The sequence below is a fragment of the Rutidosis leptorrhynchoides genome, chromosome 9, assembly GCF_046630445.1.
Source record: "Rutidosis leptorrhynchoides isolate AG116_Rl617_1_P2 chromosome 9, CSIRO_AGI_Rlap_v1, whole genome shotgun sequence".
Classification (NCBI taxonomy): domain Eukaryota; kingdom Viridiplantae; phylum Streptophyta; class Magnoliopsida; order Asterales; family Asteraceae; genus Rutidosis; species Rutidosis leptorrhynchoides.
The window spans coordinates 104,764,806-104,779,343 of NC_092341.1; positions in this window are offsets into that span (position 1 = coordinate 104,764,806).

Genomic DNA, 14,538 nt, shown 5'->3' on the forward strand with positions numbered 1-14,538 from the left:
TTGGTTACGGTTTGATAGATTTTAAAATGAACATTTGATGCACCAAATGCTTTGCAATGTTGTTGGTAAGTGTTTAGTTGCATTGTATGTGTAATTTCCTTCAAAACGGCATATCAAATGTGTAAATTGGATTTCCGAATCATCTTATGCGTTTTACGAACTTGAAACTTTGATCATGAACATTTAATGATCATTCGACGAGAATTTGGTTGTTGTAAATGAAGGACTTGATTGATGTTTTGTGTTTAGTTGTATTCCTCATTAAATTACCTTTCCAACGATATAAGATACGTGTTTTGAATGTTTACGATTCATTAGTCGTGTTTGTTTGAAGTTTGGTTCGTGCACTTGTTAAAAATTCGGAAACAACATTTTCCCAGGTACAGAAGCGCCGCTTCTGCACTAAGAGTGCGCTCCTGGTCAGTATTCTATGGAGTTTTTCAGCAAGCGTGTGATGCCCCGTACAAAACCATCGTGTACGAATCATCAACAACAGGATCGTTACAAGGTTAAGTACTATATGCTGTAATTAAAGAAATTGCATTCGCGATAAAAAGGTGATGTCATAACCGACATCAAATGTTTTACATTTCAAAAGCATGCTTCACTAAGTAGAAGCAAATAAATAAGTGTACGTGACCCCAAAGGTCGTTACATAACATAGTTTCAAAAGTAAATAAGTTTGAATGCAAGATAAGTAGTCATGCGATAACAACTCTAAGCAGCGGGTTCTACAGCACGACTAGTACACAGCGGAAGCAACCTCAAGCACCTGAGAAATACATGCTTAAAAACGTCAACACAAAGGTTGGTGAGCTATAGTTTAAGTATAATAGTAATGTAAGTAGGCCACGAGATTTCAGTGCTACAACGAGCGTTTCAAAAGTATGATAAAGTATATGTTAACCGTGGGCACTTGGTAACTAACTTAACGTTTATACCCCCTGAAAGTACACTTGGCAAGTGCGTATGTCTACGAAGTATTAAACACTCGTTAAATGCTAGCGCGACTAGCCCGAGTGGGGATGTCAAACCCTATGGATCCATATCTAAGATTCGCGTTCACGGTTCAAAAACCAATGATTAAACGTTACCGAGCTAAAGGGAATGTTTATGCCGTTGTATAACCCACACATATATAAGTTTAAGTACTCGTGCCTAGTATGTAAAACATAAAATCCGCATGTATTCTCAGTTCCCAAAATAAGTTAAAGTAAAAAGGGAATGCTATAACTCACAATGATATGTAGCGGTAAAGTAGTAGTCGGGAAAGGTGTGCAAGTAAATGGTCCGAAGTCCTCAACCTAAGCCAAATAGTACTAAGTCAGTAAATCATTTTAATAGGTTTAAAAGTATGTATTTAAGGTCTTAAGGGTCATCATCAATCATCATTAAACAAAAGGCGTAAAGTAGGTTTCGTTTATGAAAGCAGTTTTCAACAAAGTCTGACTTCAGTCCGTCACCACGGCCTCTACCCTTACTGAATTAAGGTGAGACCAGTGGCCATGGCTCCGTCTATGAGTCCCTTAAGTGTGGTAAAATTTACAGAGGCAAACTCGTCTTGGTCTGACTGTGGCGACGGTCTAAGTGCGAGTAGGTCAGAAATTTCTGCACAACGTTAAAGGACATAGTAACGATCGGAGGGCCATAAATCCTAAACCGTAACTCGGATTAAGACGAGTCCTATATGAAAAGTTATCTACTCGAAAAGTTCTATCTAAAAATCAAGGTTAGAACAGACCAGGTCTAATGGTCTGTTCCAGAAGCATCAGGTCAGTAGGTTTTGGACAGAAGCAGTGAGTTTAAAAGGGTTCCGGTGGTCTTGGTGCTTGATGTTCATCATGGTTCTCATCCTTGATGCATATAGCTTCAAGTGTACAACTCATTGATGTATCTAAATCATCTTAACCAAGTCTTGGCCATCATAACCCATGTGCAAGTCTAAGACATGAAGCACAACTCACTTAAGAGTTGTATGAAGTTTGATGAACCAAACTTGCATCAAAGTCTTAGATCTAACACATACATAGACTTTAAAGCTAATAACAAGTTACAAACTTGAAAGTAAACTAACTAATCAAGATCATAAGTAGTAGAACATAGTTCTTAGTTTGATCTTGAAGATCCAAGACTCAAAAGTCTAGATCCAAAGTTATATTTAAAGAAAACTTATTTGTGTGTTCTTGAACTTTCAAAGTTAACTTAATTTGTTCAAGAGATATGAGATCAAGACTAACTTGTAGTACTTGACCATATAAACTAACTACATGAAATTAAAGTGCATAAAATGAAGAAGTAACTAAGTAAACAAGAAAAGATTCATGGTTGTTCATACTTTAAAGATTCAAACCAAAGTTTGATCTTTAGAAAGTAAACTTTAAAGTTTACTTCATGAGCTTCAAGTATGTCTTTAATCAACACATGGAACTTGCAACTTTTGAAACAATTGAAGTAGAATCATAAACTAGTGAGTTTATGTTCTTGTGTTCTTGAACTTACAAGATAATAGAAGAACCAAAACTAGAAAGTTAGGTTCTTGAAAGCTAGTAAGTAACTACAATTAACAAGACAAGTAGTTAAACAAAATCAAGAACAAGTAACAAACAACAAATGATGATGATGATTCATGTATGTATTTAGTTTTAAGACAAAGGAAAGAAGAAGAGAAAAATGTTCTTGTTACTTACAAAAATGTAGAAGAATATGAGAGAAAGTTTGAGAGAAAAGTGAGTGTGTGTGTGTGTGTAAATGAAAGAGTAATATGAATACAAGTGAGTATGTAGTGTAAAAAAAATTCAAAACACCACTACATGGCCACCAAGGCTTCGGCATTCAGCAGAAAAAAGGGAGGGGGAGGTTTGTTCTTTGGTTACAAGCTTGTAAAGTTCATTAAAGTTGGACACAAGGTGGTATGTGCATGGGGATGATGTGTAACAAGATTCCAAGTGCCTTAAACTAGCTAGTTACCATCTAACATGATACTTACACTTGAAAGAGTGGGCTAAAGGGTCCATTAATAATGTAGGGTGGGCTTGGAAGTCTAATAACATGAGTCCATTACACTAACAAAGCCCAAGTTCAAATAAATCACAAGTTAAACCAATTAAAAGCCCAAGTAACTAACTAACAACTTTAGTTAATTAAAATGATTAATAAACTAATCATGAATATAAATAGTATCTAAAAATATTATTCGTGAAAGTTCCGGGTGTCACAAAGACGTTTCGGGTCATTAAAGTCAAGTTCGGGCAATCATGGCAACATGTAAATGTAATAACGTACATTCGTTTAAACACGCGTATTAATAATAATAATTATTAATAAAATAACGTTGGAAATTCCAGGGTCGTTACATTACCCACCTGTTAAAGAAAATTTCGTCCCAAAATTTAAGCTGAGGTAGATGGAGGAGTCGGGAAAAGTTGAGGATACTTCCGCATCATTTGATCCTCTCGTTCCCAAGTAAACTCAGGTCCTCATTTGGCATTCTACCATACTCGGACGATCGGAATCTTGTTGCGTTTCAAAGTTTTGATCTCACGATCCATAATTTCAACAGGTTCCTCCACAAAGTGGAGTTTGTCGTCAATAGTATGTTCTTCCAATGGTATGATAAGTTCGGGTGCAGCAAGACACTTCTTCAAGTTCGATACATGGAAGGTAGGATGAACTGAGTTCAATTGTGCTGGTCGATCTAATCGGTAAGCAACGGGTCCAACACGTTCCAAGATCTCAAAAGGACCAATGTATCGTGGGTTCAACTTCCCACGTTTTCCAAAACGGATCACACCTTTCCAAGGTGCAACCTTTAACATTACACAATCACCAACGTTGAATTCAAAGTCCTTACGTTTAAGATCGGCATAACTCTTTTGGCGATCACGGGCAGTCTTAAGTCTAGCTTGAATCTGAGCAATCTTCTCCGTCGTTTCGTGGACTACCTCGGGTCCGGTGATTTGCTTTTCGCCTACTTCGGCCCAATAAATAGGAGATCGGCACTTACGGCCATACAATGCTTCAAAAGGTGCAGCATTAATGCTCGAGTGATAACTGTTGTTGTACGAGAATTCGGCGAGTGGAAAATGTCTTTCCCAGGCCTTTCCAAAATCAATGACACATGCACGCAGCATGTCCTCCAAGGTCTGAATCGTTCGCTCACTTTGCCCATCAGTCTGGGGATGATAAGCAGTACTCATGTCAAGACGAGTTCCCATGGCTTCTAGCAAAGAACGCCAAAATCTAGAGGCAAAACGGGGATCGCGATCTGAGATGATCGATAAAGGTACACCATGACGAGATACAACCTCTTTGATGTATAATTGGGCAAGTCTTTCCATCGTATCAGTTTCCTTCATCGCTAGGAAGTGTGCAGATTTGGTAAGGCGGTCAACAATAACCCAGATGGTATCGTATCCGCCCACCGTCTTTGGTAGCTTGGTGATGAAGTCCATTGTTATCCTTTCCCACTTCCATTGTGGGATTTCTGGTTATTGAAGTAAACCAGAAGGTCTCTGATGCTCGGCTTTAACCTTCGAGCAAGTTAAACACTTACCAACATAAGTCGCAACGTCCTTCTTAAGATTCGGCCACCAATACTGTTCTTTAAGGTCGTGGTACATTTTGCCCGCTCCAGGATGAATCGAATATCTCGATTTGTGTGCTTCATCAAGTATCAGGTTCCGTAGATCTCCATAATGAGGTACCCAAATTCTTCCGGCATAACATCGGAGTCCAGACTCCCTAACCTCGAATCGAGAGACAAGTATGTTCAAATGTTCATGAGATATGTTCTCCTCCTTGAGAGCCTCAACTTGGGCTACTCTGATCTGGCTGTTGAGGTTCGAATGGATGGTGATGTTCAGAGCCCTAACACGAAGAGGTGCCGTCCTCTCCTTTCGGCTTAAAGCGTCAGCTACAACATTGGCCTTGCCAGGGTGATAACGGAGTTCACAATCATAGTCGTTGAGCATCTCGATCCATCGACGCTGTCTCATATTCAGTTGCTTCTGATCAAAGATGTGCTGGAGACTCTTGTGATCGGTGAAAATAGTGCTCTTAGTTCCATACAAATAATGTCTCCACAATTTGAGTGCAAAGACAACGGCTCCAAGTTCAAGATCATGTGTAATGTAGTTCCGCTCGTGAATCTTTAATTGGCGGGAGGCATAGGCAATAACCTTTGATCGTTGCATCAGTACACAACCAAAACCACTCTTCGATGCATCACAATAAACAACAAAGTCGTCACTGCCTTCAGGAAGCGATAGAATAGGTGCGGAGGTTAACTTCTTCTTCAAAGTTTGGAATGCTGATTCGTGTGCGGGTTCCCAAATGAACTTCTTGCCCTTGTGAGTCAGCGCGGTCAAAGGACGCGCAATCGGAGAAAATCCTTCGATGAATCTTCGGTAATAACCGGCGAGACCTAGGAATTGGCGAATATGCGTTGGAGTAGTGGGGGTCTCCCACTTGCTGATGGCTTCAATCTTGGCGGGATCAACTTTGATACCCTGGTCGCTTACAACATGACCCAAAAATTGTACTTCCTTCAACCAAAATTCACACTTGGAGAATTTGGCGTAAAGTTGCTCTTGTCTTAAGAGTTCAAGCACTAATCGGAGGTGTTGCTCATGTTCTTCTTCGCTCTTAGAGTAGATGAGGATATCATCTATGAAGACGATAACAAACTTGTCCAAGTAAGGCTTGCAGACACGATTCATGGGGTCCATGAACACGGCAGGTGCATTTGTCAAACCGAATGGCATCACAAGAAACTCATAATGACCATAGCGGGTTCTGAATGCAGTTTTCATCACGTCACTTTCCTTCACCCTCAACTGGTGATAACCGGATCGCAAATCGATCTTTGAGTAGACACTCGATCCTTGTAGTTGATCAAAAAGATCATCAATTCGCGGAAGAGGATACCGATTCTTGATTGTCAATTTGTTTAGCTCACGGTAGTCGATACACATACGAAAGGATCCATCCTTCTTCTTCACAAACAGAACAGGTGCGCCCCAAGGCGAGAAACTTGGTTGGATAAACCCTCGATCTAACAGCTCTTGTAGTTGACTCTGTAATTCTTGCATCTCGGAAGGTACGAGTCTATAAGGTGCGCGAGCTACAGGTGCAGCTCCTGGCACTAAATCAATCTGAAATTTTACGGCTCTCGGCGGTGGTAATCCAGGCAATTCCTCTGGGAAGACATCAGAAAATTCGTTCACAATTCGAACGTCGTTCACGCTCTTCACCTCAGTTTCTACCGCTTTCACATGTGCTAGGACAGCAAAACGTCCCTTCTTCATAATCTTCTGTGCCTTCACGCAACTAATGAGGTTCAACTTCGAGGTACATCTCTCTCCATAGATAACCAGTGGTTCGTCATCTCCTTGTGGTATGCGAAGTGCTTTATCTCCACAGATAATATCGGCCTTTATCTTGCTCAACCAATCCATACCGACGATCACGTCAAAACTTCCCAGTTTGATAGGTATCAAATCAATTTCGAAATCTGCACCAGCTATGTTGATAATAGCTCCACGACTAATATGGTCAACCTTTTCAAGTTTTCCATTGGCGACCTCGACAAGCATACTTTCTTTTAACGGGACTAATGACCAATTAATCTTATCGCAAAAATGTCTACATACATAACTTCTATCCGCACCAGTATCAAACAAGACAGAAGCTAAAAGATTGTTGATTGTGAATATACCTGTCACCAAGTCGGGGTTATCGCGTGCATCCCTTGCATTAACATTAAAAGCTCTACCACGGGGTGGCCCGCCATCTTTTCGCTTGTTGGGGCATGCATTTCTAAAATGGCCCATCTGTCCACATTCGTAGCACTTCTTAGGTCCATTGGTGTTCGGCTTCCCATTCAAAGTGGTGACCTTGCAGTCTTTCCCAATGTGCCCAGCCCGTTGGCACTTCTCACAGACAACATTGCAATACCCAGTGTGGTGTTTGTAACATCGCTTGCATTGAGGTAAGGTTCCTTTGTAGTTCGGGTTGGTGTTGGTGTTGTTGTTGGGATTAGGGTTTCCACCTTTGTTGTGCCTCTTGGCAGGGGTTTGATCGTAGTTTCTCCCCCTGTTGTTGTTGTTGTTGTTGTTGTTGTTGTTGTGGTTGTTGTGGTTGTTATGGTTGTTGTCCCATTTCCTCTTTTCACTACTACCGGCTTCAAACTTAGCCTTCTCCGGCTTGTCAAGGATGATTTGATTCAGGAGAGTATGCGCCATGCGCATTGCTTCGGGAACATTCGGTGGTTTGGATGAGGTGACATTTCCTTTTATGGACTTAGGGAGTCCCGAGAAGTATTTCTCCATGCGCTTGAATTCGGGGGTGACCATGGTCGGACACATAAGAGCCAACTCCAAAAACCTACGGTTGTAACTGTTAAGGTCGTTCCCTACGGCCTTTAACTGCATAAATTCGATTTCCATCTTCTGAATTTCGGTTCTCGGACAATACTCATCAATCATAGCCGCCTTGAATTCCTCCCATGGCGTAGCATACGCCTCATCGATACCTTTCGCTTGATCTAACGTGTTCCGCCCTGTTAGCGCGCCGTCTAATAGCGTGCAAGATGCAAACTTGGTCTTATTGTCCTCCGAACAGTTGCTAACTCGGAATACTGATTCAAGTTTTTCGAACCATCTGGTGAGACCAACTGGTCCCTCGGTGCCGCTGAAGTTATGCGGTTTGCAGCTCTGGAATTCCTTGTATGTACACCCATTTCGAACCGGTGGAATAACCGGTGGTGGTGGCGGGGGAGCTTCGAGATTTCTTTCTGCTAGGGCTGCAGCGACCCGTTCGTTGATCATGTCCTCAATCTGGGCGGCGGTAGGTGTGGATCTTCCGTTAGCCATGGTATTCTAAACAAAAATTTTGACTCAAGTCAAAATCCAGTATGCAAGTAGTAATAATACAGTATATAGTGACCAATCATGGAATCAAAACATCACATGTTATTAAATAATGCATCTAGGTACAAATACCACAGAATCATCGTACAGCAATGTAAATAGAACATCGTGCAAGAATTAAATAATGCAAAGTTCCATTCATTAATAATAATAAGTTTCATACATCTGAATAAGTTCGTACAATACATATGAAATACATGAAACTATAACTAGATTACATCATGAAATCTAAATACAAAGTCCTACGGTGAAGGCGGGTGAACTGCTCCTCGAGCCAACTGCTCCTCGAGCTCAGTGACTCGAGCTCGGAGAGTCTTAGTCTCCCTCATCAGTTCCTCGTTAGAAGGAGCTGGTGGGGCAGGCGGTGCAGGTGGGGCGGGTGGTGCCGGTGGTGCTGATGTAGATGGTCCGGCTCCGGATGTAGACGGTACGTCCCTAGATGTAAGTGGTCCGTATCTAAATCTAGGTGGTACGGTTCCAGGAATAGTCAATACGTAACGGGGAACCTTACGTATCTGTGGGTCGGCAGGGTATGGCACAACTCGTTTACGAGCAGTAACCCTACGACGATGGCCAAATGCGTCAGTAAAAGCACGACCTCCATTCACCCCTGGAATGACGGTGCCGTCGAAACTGTACCGCTTCCTCGGTGGGGTGGAGGGTGCCTGAATAGGTCTATCAGCAGGATCCTCATCATCGCTGGAGTCATCTGATGATGAAGAATCGGCGGATGATGAGTCATCCGAATCGTGTGGTGGTGACACTGGTGGCTGAGCTGGTAATCCGAAGCGTCCGAAGGCGGCCAACATCTGTCTGTGTCTGCCTGGCGGAATCACGACTAAACGTCCGTCGGGAGTGCGTCGGCAAGGCGTGCGCATGTGGTTACGAAACGGCCCTTCCCCGAACTCCGCGGGGATCTCAATACCACCAATGCGGGGCTGTGACCTCGAGGGTCCGGGAGCAGACACTGGGGCAGGTGCACTAGTACCAGCTCCGGAAGTAGAAGCGCCGGGATCACTAGTGGGCGTCGGGGCCGGTGTATCGGCAGTAGCAGCAGCAGGTGTAGCAGTAGGTAGGGCGACGGGGTCTGAGTCTGTACTGCCCGAAATGCCAGCAGGTGGAACATCCGACATCTGAACAAGGAAAAATAAATTTTCCATGTCAGTATGTCATAAAGCAAGCAAATAATAGGCCAACAGTTTAAATCATGTATAACAATAAGTAGCATGGCAATAATAACGAATCGTACAGAAGTAGCATGCAATCGAAAGCAAGTAATATCATGCAGTAGTGAAATCATGTAGTAGCATACGGCATATAGCAGAAAAAGTAAGCATTAGCATGTAGTAAGCTCAGCGGAAACAAGTAAACTAGCAAGTTGTAGATTAGTCCTATTAGTGAATCCTACTCGGGTCGGTCTTAGACTCACTAATGCAACCTAATTCCCTACAACCAATGCTCTGATACCAAATGTGATGCCCCGTACAAAACCATCGTGTATGAATCATCAACAACAGGATCGTTACAAGGTTAAGTACTATATGCTGTAATTAAAGAAATTGCATTCGCGATAAAAAGGTGATGTCATAACCGACATCAAATGTTTTACATTTCAAAAGCATGCTTCACTAAGTAGAAGCAAATAAATAAGTGTGCGTGACCCCAAAGGTCGTTACATAACATAGTTTCAAAAGTAAATAAGTTTGAATGCAAGATAAGTAGTCATGCGATAACAACTCTAAGCAGCGGGTTCTACAGCACGACTAGTACACAGCGGAAGCAACCTCAAGCACCTGAGAAATACATGCTTAAAAACGTCAACACAAAGGTTGGTGAGCTATAGTTTAAGTATAACAGTAATGTAAGTAGGCCACGAGATTTCAGTGCTACAACGAGCGTTTCAAAAGTATGATAAAGTATATGTTAACCGTGGGCACTTGGTAACTAACTTAACGTTTATACCCCCTGAAAGTACACTTGGCAAGTGCGTATGTCTACGAAGTATTAAACACTCGTTAAATGCTAGCGCGACTAGCCCGAGTGGGGATGTCAAACCCTATGGATCCATATCTAAGATTCGCGTTCACGGTTCAAAAACCAATGATTAAACGTTACCGAGCTAAAGGGAATGTTTATGCCGTTGTATAACCCACACATATATAATTTTAAGTACTTGTGCCTAGTATGTAAAACATAAAATCCGCATGTATTCTCAGTTCCCAAAATAAGTTAAAGTAAAAAGGGAATGCTATAACTCACAATGATATGTAGCGGTAAAGTAGTAGTCGGGAAAGGTGTGCAAGTAAATGGTCCGAAGTCCTCAACCTAAGTCAAATAGTTCTAAGTCAGTAAATCGTCTTAATAGGTTTAAAAGTATGTATTTAAGGTCTTAAGGGTCATCATCAATCATCATTAAACAAAATGCGTAAAGTAGGTTTCGTTTATGAAAGCAGTTTTCAACAAAGTCTGATATCAGTCCGTCACCACGGCCTCTACCCTTACTGAATTAAGGTGAGACCAGTGGCCATGGCTCCGTCTATGAGTCCCTTAAGTGTGGTAAAATTTACAGAGGCAAACTCGTCTTGGTCTGACCGTGGCGACGGTCTAAGTGCGAGTAGGTCAGAAATTTCTGCACAACGTTAAAGGACATAGTAACGATCGGAGGGCCATAAATCCTAAACCGTAACTCGGATTAAGACGAGTCCTATATGAAAAGTTATATACTCGAAAAGTTCTATCTAAAAATCAAGGTTAGAACAGCCCAGGTCTACTGGTCTGTTCCAGAAGCATCAGGTCAGTAGGTTTTGGACAGAAGCAGTGAGTTTAAAAGGGTTCCGGTGGTCTTGGTGCTTGATGTTCATCATGGTTCTCATCCTTGATGCATATAGCTTCAAGTGTACAACTCATTGATGTATCTAAATCATCTTAACCAAGTCTTGGCCATCATAACCCATGTGCAAGTCTAAGACATGAAGCACAACTCACTTAAGAGTTGTATGAAGTTTGATGAACCAAAGTTGCATCAAAGTCTTAGATCTAACACATACATGGACTTTAAAGCTAATAACAAGTTACAAACTTGAAAGTAAACTAACTAATCAAGATCATAAGTAGTAGAACATAGTTCTTAGTTTGATCTTGAAGATCCAAGACTCAAAAGTCTAGATCTAAAGTTATATTTAAAGAAAACTTATTTGTGTGTTCTTGAACTTTCAAAGTTAACTTAATTTGTTCAAGAGATATGAGATCAAGACTAACTTGTAGTACTTGACCATATAAACTAACTACATGAAATTAAAGTGCATAAAATGAAGAAGTAACTAAGTAAACAAGAAAAGGTTCATGGTTGTTCATACTTTAAAGATTCAAACCAAAGTTTGATCTTTAGAAAGTAAACTTTAAAGTTTACTTCATGAGCTTCAAGTATGTCTTTAATCAACAAATGGAACTTGCAACTTTTGAAACAATTGAAGTAGAATCATAAACTAGTGAGTTTATGTTCTTGTGTTCTTGAACTTACAAGATAATAGAAGAACCAAAACTAGAAAGTTAGGTTCTTGAAAGCTAGTAAGTAACTACAATTAACAAGACAAGTAGTTAAACAAAATCAACAACAAGTAACAAACAACAAATAATGATGATGATTCATGTATGTATTCAGTTTTAAGACAAAGGAAAGAAGAAGAGAAAAATGTTCTTGTTACTTACAAAAATGTAGAAGAATATGAGAGAAAGTTTGAGAGAAAAGTGAGTGTGTGTGTGTGTGTGTAAATGAAAGAGTAATATGAATACAAGTGAGTATGTAGTGTAAAAAAAATTCAAAACACCACTACATGGCCACCAAGGCTTCAGCATTCAGCAGAAAAAAGGGAGGGGGAGGTTTGTTCTTTGGTTACAAGCTTGTAAAGTTCATTAAAGTTGGACACAAGGTGGTATGTGCATGGGGATGATGTGTAACAAGATTCCAAGTGCCTTAAACTAGCTAGTTACCATCTAACATGATACTTACACTTGAAAGAGTGGGCTAAAGGGTCCATTAATAATGTAGGGTGGGCTTGGAAGTCCAATAACATGAGTCCATTACACTAACAAAGCCCAAGTTCAAATAAATCACAAGTTAAACCAATTAAAAGCCCAAGTAACTAACTAACAACTTTAGTTAATTAAAATGATTAATAAACTAATCATGAATGTAAATAATATCTAAAAATATTATTCGTGAAAGTTCCGGGTGTCACAAAGACGTTTCGGGTCATTAAAGTCAAGTTCGGGCAATCATGGCAACATGTAAATGTAATAACGTACATTCGTTTAAACACGCGTATTAATAATAATTATTATTAATAAAATAACGTTGGAAATTCCAGGGTCGTCACAAAGCGTCAGGAACGCCGCTCCTGGAAACAAGAGCGTCGCTCCTGGGTCCTCAAGAGCGCCGCTCCTGGTCTGGGTGCGCCGCTCCTGTGCAGAAAAGTAGACCAAATTATTTTGTTATTCACCAACTCACCCCCGCTTACTCGCAACTCCGATTAACATGAATTTTTGTCAACATGCTTATAGATGACTTCTTATCATGGGACAAAAGTCGGATACCCGATCCGACCCCGTTGACTTTGACTTTGACATTGACCAAGTTTGACTTTAGTCAAACTTAACCAAATACTTATGCAATCGTTCTAACATGCTTTTATACTTGATTCTTGCATGAAACTTGACAACTTGATTCACATGCTATTAATCGAGTCGTAACGAGCCATAGGACTAATTGAACACATTTCGCCCGACCTTGTGTCGTAACCGGTAATTGATACAACTTGTTTGTTTAGGTCAAGGCTAAGCAAATTTCATTTGCACAACGTTTAATTTCAAATACTTTGGCGTGCAACTACGGTGAGATCATAGTCCCATCTTTTCAACAACTTTTATACTTTAAATCATGGGATGAGAAACATATATGGTTTATACTTTTATACTTGGAACACAAGTACGAAAACAAACAATCCACGTACGAGTTAGAACAAAAATCCTCAATTCAATTATCATTACCTACACTTGCAGGGTGTAAGCGAGTAATTATGTTGTGTGGCCATACGGGTTTGACGAACCCTCATTCGGACGGTTCGCTACCGTTAGCGGATGAAATATAATTTTATCGTGTATAGTGTAGGTTCTAACACTATGGATTCAGAGGTACTTATTCAATTAGGCTTTGATAATTGGGTGCTCGTGATACAAACAACAACTTTTGGAATGCAAACGATTTAGATAATCAACTTTATACTTGCTTGTGGTTCAAAACAACGTTTTACAAATACACCTATGATTTCACCAACGTTTTTCGTTGACAGTTTTCTATATGTTTCTCAGGTTCATACTTGGCTACTTGATACTTGCTTCCGCATACTTTGATTACTTGCTTGGTGTCAAGCATACATGCATACGCTAGTGATAGCACCTTTGGATTCAAGCATATTTGTTTACATACTTACGCTATGGATATCATTCGTGATTTTCAACTTATATTATGTCGCAAGTTATTTCATTTTACTTATTAACTTTTGTAAACTTATACTCGTTGTCGAACCGTTTGGTTTACTTAAAACTTTGCAAGTCTTACACGTTTCAAATAAATGCGACATAATTTTGGTCAAACGCGTCTCATTTAGGGACTATGACCACGTAACGGGACCTAAGTTAACGACGCCGTCAATGACGTTTTTGCCGGGTCGTTACATGAGTACATTTTCATACGGTTGAGCCTCAACCGTGCAGTGACTCGTGCGAGTCATGTCTCACACGTACGAGTGATCTCACTCGTGCATGTCTGATTGAACAGCATTAAATACTAACTTTTTCAAAATTTTATCTATATGTTTTAGCGTGTTATGGTTGTGAATTTAGTCACAATATCGTCTATATCATATAATGTACACATAACAACAACAAATATCTTCATCAAAACAATAAAATTGCACGAAATCGTTCAACAAGTACACTAGGGTTTTGATACACAAAAAAAAACACGAATTAAACCCTAAAATCTTAACAAGATCTTACCAAGATGGTGGGGATGTGGTCGGCTTTGGATATAGAACAAATCCTTCGGTGGAAAGTTATTTTCCAAAATGCGACTTAAGTTTAACGACTGTCAATTTCACGTATCACGAGGAATGAAATTTTCTATCAGGATTTTTACATAAATATTATTAATAATAGTTATAATTCATTTATAACTTAGAAAATTTTTATCTATTTTATATGTGACACAAAAGTCAACATCAACGGTATAACGGTAGTTAAGTATTTAATAGAAAAGTTAACGAAAAAAATCGGGTTGTTAACGAGCGCTTTTTACGGGAAGAAATTAACGAAGAAGGTGCTGAAACTAAATGTTGCACATTTATTATTTAAAAACTAAATGTTTTGAAAAACTTCACACGTTCTCTCCCTTATGCCAAAAGTACCCAAGTACCATTTACGATCCATCGCTATTCGCCATTGTTGGAATTACATGCTCCAATCATTCCATTGAGATAATTTTTTTAATATATTATACGAAGAAGTATCTTATAAGATTTTATTTATTTTACATATATATTTTAAAACTAGA